At 37.9% G+C, this 9,913-nt stretch overlaps 1 non-coding gene across 1 annotated transcript; it reads right to left on the bottom strand.

The window, feature by feature from the left end:
- Nucleotides 1-9,616: 9,616 nt before the first annotated feature.
- Nucleotides 9,617-9,699, bottom strand: trnal-uaa (transfer RNA leucine (anticodon UAA)). Its single transcript has one exon. It is a non-coding gene; the product is annotated as a tRNA-Leu (tRNA).
- Nucleotides 9,700-9,913: the final 214 nt, after the last annotated feature.

The following is a 9,913-nucleotide window of genomic DNA, read 5'->3' as shown; positions in this document are numbered from 1 at the left end:
TGTATTGTCTCAGTATATTGTCTCAATATGTATTTTGTGTGTCTCAGTATGTAGCGTCTCAGTAGATATTGTGTGCGTCTCAGTAAATAGCGTCTCAGTTTATATTGCATCCGTCTCAGTTTTTTGTCTCAGTATATATTGTGTGCGTCACAGTATGTATTGTCTCCGTATATTGTATCAGTATATATTGCGTAGGTCTCAGTATATTGTCTCAGTATATATTGTGTGCGTCTCAGTATATAGCGTCTCAGTTTATATTGTGTGCGTGTCAGTAAGTGGTGCCTCAGTATGTATTTTGTGGGTCTCAGTATATTGTATGAGTTAATATTGTCTCAGTATATTGTCTCAGTATATTTTTTGTGCGTCTCAGTATGCATTGTCTCAGTATTTTTTATGTGCGTCTCAGTATATGACGTCTCTGATAATGTGTGCGTTTCAGTATATGGTATCTCAGTATATATTGCACGCGTCTCAGTTTATTGTCTCAGTATATTTTCTCAGTATATATGGTGTCGAAGTACGTAGCGTCTAAGTATTTTGTCTCAGTATATTTTGCGTGCGTCACAATATGTAATGTCTCAGTATATATTGTGTGCGTCTCGGTATTGTCTCAGTATATTGTTTCAGTATATTTTGTGTGCGTCTCAGTATGCATCGTCTCAGTATTTTTTGTGTGTATCTCAGTATATAGCGTCTCAGTTTATATTGCGTGCATCTTTGTTTATTGTCTCAGTATATATTGTGTGCGTCACAGTATGTAGCGTCTCTGTATATTGTCTCAGTATATATTGCGTGCGTCTCAGTATATGTTGTGCGTCTCAGTATCTATTGTCTCAATATATATTGCGTGGGTCTCAGTTTATTGTCTGAGTATGTATTGTGTGTGTCACAGTATATATTGTGTGTGTCACAGTATATATTGTCTCAGTATATTGTCTCAGTATATATTGTGTGTGTCTCATTATGCAGCGTCTCAGTATAGTGTGCGTCTCAGTATGTAGCATCTCAGTATAGTGTGTTTCACAGTATGTATTGTCTCAGTATTTCTTATGTGCGTCTCAGTATATAGCGTCTCTGGTAATGTGTGCGTCTCAGTATATTGTCTCAGTATATTGTCTCTGTAAATATGTGTGCGTCACAGTATGTAGTGTCTCAGTTTTTTTTATGTGCGTCTCACTACATCGCGTCTCTGATAATGTTGTGTGCGTCTCAGTATATGGTATCTCAGTATATATTGCGCTCGTCTCAGTGTATTGTCTCAGTATATATTGCATCCGTCTCGGTGTGTATTATCTCAGTATATTGTCTCAGTATATATTTTGCGTATCTCAATATATATTGTCTCAATGTATTGTCTCAGTAAATATTGTGTTCGTCACAGTATGTATTCTCTCCGTATATTGTATCAGTATATATTGCGTAGGTCTCAGTATATTGTCTCAGTATAGTGTGCGTCACAGTATGTAGCGTCTCAGTACATATTGTGTGCGTCTCAGTATGTATTGTCTCAGTATATTGTCTTAGTATATATTGCGTGCGACTCAGTATATTTTCTCAGTATATATGGTGTGCGTCTCAGTATATAGCGTCTCAGTTTATATTGTGTGCGTGTCAGTAAGTGGTGCCTCAGTATGTATTTTGTGGGTCTCAGTATATTGTATGAGTTAATATTGTCTCAGTATATTGTCTCAGTATTTTTTTTTGCGTCTCAGTATGCATTGTCTCAGTATTTTTTATGTGCGTCTCAGTATATGACGTCTCTGATAATGGGTGCGTTTCAGTATATGGTATCTCAGTATATATTGCACGCGTCTCAGTTTATTGTCTCAGTATATTTTCTCAGTATATATGGTGTCGCAGTACGTAGCGTCTCAGTATTTTGTCTCAGTATATTTTGCGTGCGTCACAATATGTAATGTCTAAGTATATATTGTGTGCGTCTCGGTATTGTCTCAGTATATTGTCTCAGTATATATTGTTTGCGTCTCAGTATGTATTGTCTCAGTATATTGTCTCAGTATATTGTCTCATTTTATAATGTGTGCGTCTCAGTATGTAGCGTCTCAGTATCATGTCCACCACATTATGTAGTGTCTCAGTATGTATTGTGTGCATTTTACTATGTATTGTCTCTGTATTTTTTGTTTGCATCCCAATATTAAGCGTCTCTGGTTTTTTTGTGTGCATCTTAGTATATGGTATCTCAGTATATATTGCGCGCGTCTCAGTATATTGTTTCAGTTTATTTTTTCAGTAGATATTGTGTGCGTCTCAGTAAATAGCGTCTCAGTTTATATTGCGTACGTCTCAGTTTTTTGTCTCAGTATATATTGTGTGCGTCACAGTATGTATTGTCTCCGTATATTGTATCAGTATATATTGCGTAGGTCTCAGTATATTGTCTCAGTATATATTGTGTGCGTCACAGTATGTAGCGTCTCAGTACATATTGTGTGTGTCTCAGTATGTATTGTCTCAGTATATTGTCTTAGTATATATTGCGTGCGACTCAGTATATTTTCTCAGTATATATGGTGTGCGTCTCAGTATATAGCGTCTCAGTTTATATTGTGTGCGTGTCAGTAAGTGGTGCCTCAGTATGTATTTTGTGGGTCTCAGTATATTGTATGAGTTAATATTGTCTCAGTATATTTTTTGTGCGTCTCAGTATGCATTGTCTCAGTATTTTTTATGTGCGTCTCAGTATGTGACGTCTCTGATAATGTGTGCGTTTCAGTATATGGTATCTCAGTATATTTTGCACGCGTCTCAGTTTATTGTCTCAGTATATTTTCTCAGTATATATGTTGTCGCAGTACGTAGCGTCTCAGTATTTTGTCTCAGTATATTTTGCGTGCGTCACAATATGTAATGTCTCAGTATATATTGTGTGCGTCTCGGTATTGTCTCAGTATATTGTCTCAGTATATATTGTTTGCGTCTCAGTTTGTATTGTCTCAGTATATTGTTTCAGTATATTTTGTGTGCGTCTCAGTATGCATCGTCTCAGTATTTTTTGTGTGTATCTCAGTATATAGCGTCTCAGTTTATATTGCGTGCGTCTTTGTTTATTGTCTCAGTATATATTGTGTGCGTCACAGTATGTAGCGTCTCTGTATATTGTCTCAGTATATATTGCGTGCGTCTCAGTATATGTTGTGCGTCTCAGTATCTGTTGTCTCAGTATATATTGCGTGGGTCTCAGTTTATTGTCTCAGTATGTATTGTGTGTGTCACAGTATATATTGTGTGTGTCACAGTATATATTGTCTGAGTATATTGTCTCAGTATATATTGTGTGCTTCTCAGTATGTATTGTCTCAGTATATTGTCTCAGTATATATTGTGTGTGTCTCATTATGTAGCGTCTCAGTATAGTATGCGTCTCAGTATGTAGCATCTCAGTATAGTGTGTTTCACAGTATGTATTGTCTCAGTATTTCTTATGTGCGTCTCAGTATATAGCGTCTCTGGTAATGTGTGCGTCTCAGTATATTGTCTCATTGTGTTTTGTGTTCGTCACAGTATGTAGCGTCTCAGTATGTATTGTCTCAGTGTATTGTCTCAGTATATATTGCGTGCATCTCAGTATATTGTCTCGGTATATATTGCGTGCGTCTCAGTATATTGTCTCAGTTTATGTTGAGTGCGTCACGTATGCATTGTCTCAGTATTGTGTGCGTCTCAGTATATATTGTGTGTGTCTCAGTATGTATTGTCTCAGTTAGTATTGTGTGCGTCACAGTATGTAGCGTTTCAGTATATATTGTGTGCGTCCTAGTATGTATTCTCTCAGTATATTTTGTGTGCGTCTTATTATATAGCGTCTCAGTTTATATTGCGTACGTCTCCGTTTATTGTTTCAGTTTATATTGTGTGCGTCTCAGTATGTATTCATGTATATATGTCTCAATATATATTGTCTTAGTATATTGTCTCAGTAATATTGTGTACTTCCCAGTATGTAGTGTCTCTGTATATTGTCTCAGTACTGTGTGTGTCTCAGTATGCATTGTCTCAGTATATTGTCTCATTTTATAATTTGTGCGTCTCAGTATGTAGCGTCTCAGTATCATGTCCACCACATTATGTAGTGTCTCAGTATGTATTGTGTGCATTTCACTATGTATTGTCTCTGTATTTTTTGTTTGCATCCCAATATTAAGCGTCTCTGGTTATTTTGTGTGCGTCTCAGTATATGGTAACTCAGTATATATTGCGCGAGTCTTAGTATATTGTTTCAGTATATTTTTACAGTAGATATTGTGTGCGTCTCAGTAAATAGCGTCTCAGTTTATATTGCGTACGTCACAGTATGTATTGTCTCCGTATATTGTATCAGTATATATTGCATAGGTCTCAGTATATTGTCTCAGTATATATTGTGTGCATCACAGTATGTAGCGTCTCAGTACATATTGTGTGCGTCTCAGTATGTATTGTCTCAGTATATTGTCTTAGTATATATTGCGGGCGACTCAGTATATTTTCTCAGTATATATGGTGTGCGTCTCAGTATATAGCGTCTCAGTTTATATTGTGTGCGTGTCAGTAAGTGGTGCCTCAGTATGTATTTTGTGGGTCTCAGTATATTGTATGAGTTAATATTGTCTCAGTATATATGGTGTAGCAGTACGTAGCGTCTCAGTATTTTGTCTCAGTATATTTTGCGTGCGTCTCAGTATGTATTGTCTCAGTATATTGTTTCAGTATATTTTGTGTGCGTCTCAGTATGCATCGTCTCAGTATTTTTTGTGTGTATCTCAGTATGTAGCGTCTCAGTTTATATTGCGTGCGTCTTTTTTTTTTGTCTCAGTATATATTGTGTGCGTCACAGTATGTAGCGTCTCTGTATATTGTCTCAGTATATATTGCGTGCGTCTCAGTATATGTTGTGCGTCTCAGTATCTATTGTCTCAGTATATATTGCGTGGGTCTCAGTTTATTGTCTCAGTATGTATTGTGTGTGTCACAGTATATATTGTCTGAGTATATTGTCTGAGTATATATTGTGTGCTTCTCGGTATGTATTGTCTCAGTATATTGTCTCAGTATATATTGTGTGTGTCTCATTATGTAGCGTCTCAGTATAGTGTGCGTCTCAGTATGTAGCATCTCAGTATAGTGTGTGTCACAGTATGTATTGTCTCAGTATTTCTTATGTGCGTCTCAGTATATAGCGTCTCTGGTAATGTGTGCGTCTCAGTATATTGTCTCTGTAAATATGTGTGCGTCACAGTATGTAGTGTCTCAGTTTTTGTTATGTGCGTCTCACTACATCGCGTCTCTGATAATGTTGTGTGCGTCTCAGTATATGGTATCTCAGTATATATTGCGCTCGTCTCTGTGTATTGTCTCTGTATATATTGCATCCGTCTCAGTGTGTATTATCTCAGTATATTGTCTCAGTATATATTTTGCGTGTCTAAATATATATTGTCTCAGTGTATTGTCTCAGTAAATATTGTGTTCGTCACAGTGTGTATTGTCTCAGTATATTGTCTCAATATGTATTTTGTGTGTCTCAGTATGTAGCGTCTCAGTATAGTGTGCGTCACAGTATGTGGTATCTCAGTAGATATTGTGTGCGTCTCAGTAAATAGCGTCTCAGTTTATATTGCGTTCGTCTCAGTTTTTTGTCTCAGTATATATTGTGTGCGTCACAGTATGTATTGTCTCCGTATATTGTATCAGTATATATTGCGTAGGTCTCAGTATATTGTCTCAGTATATATTGTGTGCGTCACAGTATGTAGCGTCTCAGTACATATTGTGTGCGTCTCAGTATGTATTGTCTCAGTATATTGTCTTAGTATATATTGCGTGCGACTCAGTATATTTTCTCAGTATATATGGTGTGCGTCTCAGTATATAGCGTCTCAGTTTATATTGTGTGCGTGTCAGTAAGTGGTGCCTCAGTATGTATTTTGTGGGTCTCAGTATATTGTATGAGTTAATATTGTCTCAGTATATTGTCTCAGTATATTTTTTGTGCGTCTCAGTATGCATTGTCTCAGTATTTTTTATGTGCGTCTCAGTATATGACGTCTCTGATAATGTGTGCGTTTCAGTATATGGTATCTCAGTATATATTGCACGCGTCTCAGTATATTTTCTCAGTATATATGGTGTCGCAGTACGTAGCGTCTCAGTATATAGCGTCTCAGTTTATATTGCGTGCGTCTTTGTTTATTGTCACAGTATATATTGTGTGTGTCACAGTATATATTGTCTGAGTATATTGTCTCAGTATATATTGTGTGCTTCTCAGTATGTATTGTCTCAGTATATTGTCTCAGTATATATTGTGTGTGTCTCATTATGTAGCGTCTCAGTATAGTATGCGTCTCAGTATGTAGCATCTCAGTATAGTGTGTGTCACAGTATGTATTGTCTCAGTATTTCTTATGTGCGTCTCAGTATATAGCGTCTCTGGTAATGTGTGCGTCTCAGTATATTGTCTCAGTATATTGTCTCAGTATTGTGTGCGTCTCAGTATATATTGTGTGTGTCTCAGTATGTATTGTCTCAGTTAGTATTGTGTGCGTCACAGTATGTAGCGTCTCAGTATATATTGTGTGCGTCCTAGTATGTATTCTCTCAGTATATTTTGTGTGCGTCTTATTATATAGCATCTCAGTTTATATTGCGTACGTCTCAGTTTATTGTTTCAGTTTATATTGTGTGCGTCTCAGTATGTATTGTCTCGGTTTATTGTCTCAGTATATATTGAGTGCGTCCCAGTATGTAGCATCTCAGTTTATATTGCGTACGTCTCAGTTTATTGCCTCAGAATATTTTGTGTGCGTCTCAGTATATGGTTCCTCAGTATATATTGCGTGGGTCTCAGTTTATTGTCTCAGTATGTATTGTGTGTGTCACAGTATATATTGTGTGTGTCACAGTATATATTGTCTGAGTATATTGTCTCAGTATATATTGTGTGCTTCTCAGTATGTATAGTCTCAGTATATTGTCTCAGTATATATTGTGTGTGTCTGATTATGTAGCGTCTCAGTATAGTGTGCGTTTTAGTATGTAGCATCTCAGTATAGTGTGTGTCACAGTATGTATTGTCTCAGTATTTCTTATGTGCGTCTCAGTATATAGCTTCTCTGGTAATGTGTGCGTCTCAGTATATTGTCTCATTATGTATTGTGTTCGTCACAGTATGTAGCGTCTAAGTATATATTGTGTGCGTCTCAGTATGTATTGTCTCAGTATATAGTGCGTGCATCTCAGTATATTGTCTCGGTATATATTGCGTGCGTCTCAGTATATTGTTTCAGTATATGTTGAGTGCGTCACATATGCATTGTCTCAGTATTGTGTGCGTCTCAGTATGTATTGTCTCAGTATATTTTGTGTGCGTCTTATTATATAGCGTCTCAGTTTATATTGCGTACGTCTCAGTTTTTTGTTTCAGTATATATTGCGTGTGTCTCAGTATGTATTCATGTTTATATGTCTCAATATATATTGTCTTAGTACACTCACCTAAAGGGTTATTAGGAACACCATACTAATACTGTGTTTGACCCCCTTTCGCCTTCAGAACTGCCTTAATTCTACGTGGCATTGATTCAACAAGGTGCTGAAAGCATTCTTTAGAAATGTTGGCCCATATTGATAGGATAGCATCTTGCAGTTGATGGAGATTTGTGGGATGCACATCCAGGGCACGAAGCTCCCGTTCCACCACATCCCAAAGATGCTCTATTGGGTTGAGATCTGGTGACTGTGGGGGCCAGTTTAGTACAGTGAACTCATTGTCATGTTCAAGAAACCAATTTGAAATGATTCGACCTTTGTGACATGGTGCATGGTGCTGGAAGTAGCCATCAGAGGATGGGTACATGGTGGTCATAAAGGGATGGACATGGTCAGAAACAATGCTCAGGTAGGCCGTGGCATTTAAACGATGCCCAATTGGCACTAAGGGGCCTAAAGTGTGCCAAGAAAACATCCCCCACACCATTACACCACCACCACCAGCATGCACAGTGGTAACAAGGCATGATGGATCCATGTTCTCATTCTGTTTACGCCAAATTCTGACTCTACCATCTGAATGTCTCAACAGAAATCGAGACTCATCAGACCAGGCAACATTTTTCCAGTCTTCAACTGTCCAATTTTGGTGAGCTTGTGCAAATTGTAGCCTCTTTTTCCTATTTGTAGTGGAGATGAGTGGTACCCGGTGGGGTCTTCTGCTGTTGTAGCCCATCCGCCTCAAGGTTGTACGTGTTGTGGCTTCACAAATGCTTTGCTGCATACCTCGGTTGTAACGAGTGGTTATTTCAGTCAAAGTTGCTCTTCTATCAGCTTGAATCAGTCGGCCCATTCTCCTCTGACCTCTAGCATCAACAAGGCATTTTCGCCCACAGGACTGCCGCATACTGGATGTTTTTCCCTTTTCACACCATTCTTTGTAAACCCTAGAAATGGTTGTGCGTGAAAATCCCAGTAACTGAGCAGATTGTGAAATACTCAGACCGGCCCGTCTGGCACCAACAACCATGCCACGCTCAAAATTGCTTAAATCACCTTTCTTTCCCATTCAGACATTCAGTTTGGAGTTCAGGAGATTGTCTTGACCAGGACCACACCCCTAAATGCATTGAAGCAACTGCCATGTGATTGGTTGGTTAGATAATTGCATTAATGAGAAATTGAACAGGTGTTCCTAATAATCCTTTAGGTGAGTGTATGTATGAATTGCTTTGTTTAATGTAAACTGAATTTCTAATTTTGAAGCCTTGTACTTAACTGTATTTGTGCACTTTGTATTGCACTTATGTTGTTAGTCGCCCTGGATTAGGGCGTCTGCCAAGAAATAAAAATATTAATAAATAATGTATTTTGTGCGTCTCAGTATATTGCGTCTCAGTTGATAGTGTGTGCTTCTCAGTATATGGTGCCTCAGTATATATTGCGTGCGTCTCAGTTTATTCTCTCAGTATATTTTCTCAGTATCTGTTGTGTGCGTCTCATTATGCATTTCTCAGTATATTGTCTCAGTATATATTGTGTGCGTCACAGTATGTGGCATCTCAGTATATGTTGCGTGCATCTCAGTATGTGTTGTCTCAGTATATTGTCTCAGTATATATTGTGTGCGTCTCAGTATGTATTGTCTCAGTATATTGTCTCATTATATATTGTGTGCGTCTTGAGTGATAGATTGACTTCATGTCAATGTGACAGCCTGAAGTCCCGCCTTACCCAGATGCCCCTTGGGACAGGAAGTACCTCCTTACCCCCAGTGGCCCTTTGAACTGGAACCCTCTCCTTCCCACCACCCCCCGGGGTTACCCTTTTACCCTCTCCAGTCAGTCATCTTGTTAGGATGACCTCCATCTTGTTAGGATAACAGCCATCTTGTTTGGATGACCACCATTTTGGCAAGGGCACAGGTCATCTTGACAACAGGTCACCGCTCCCTCACACTGTTGGTGTGTGTGTGTGTGTGTGTAATGTTTAAGATGTTAAACTTATTTATTTTTTTAGGTTATATGTTTTATGATTAGGTTTGGTATGATACAGTATTAGCAAAATCAAATAACTTAAAATTAAAAGAGAACAACAAAATAAAGTTTTAATAAAAAAAAGTATTTACCCATAGTGGGGTTCGAACCCACGCGGATATAAGTCCATTGGATTTTAAGTCCAACGCCTTAACAACTCGGCTACCCAGGTGTTACTAATTAGTATAAGTTACTAAGTTGAATGGTGTATTAATAAGTCATGAGAAAATGAACCATGAAGAGAGATTAAAAGATATCTATTATACACCTAAAGAAGCCGGTAGTTTTGGAGGACTTGATACTCTACTGAGAAGTGCCAGAGCAAAGGGTGCCCATGTAAAAAGAGAACATGTTTCACAATGGTTATCGGATCAATATACATACAC

This window comes from Amia ocellicauda, chromosome 8, assembly GCF_036373705.1.
Source record: "Amia ocellicauda isolate fAmiCal2 chromosome 8, fAmiCal2.hap1, whole genome shotgun sequence".
NCBI lineage: Eukaryota > Metazoa > Chordata > Actinopteri > Amiiformes > Amiidae > Amia > Amia ocellicauda.
This window is presented reverse-complemented; position numbering and strand designations above follow the sequence as displayed.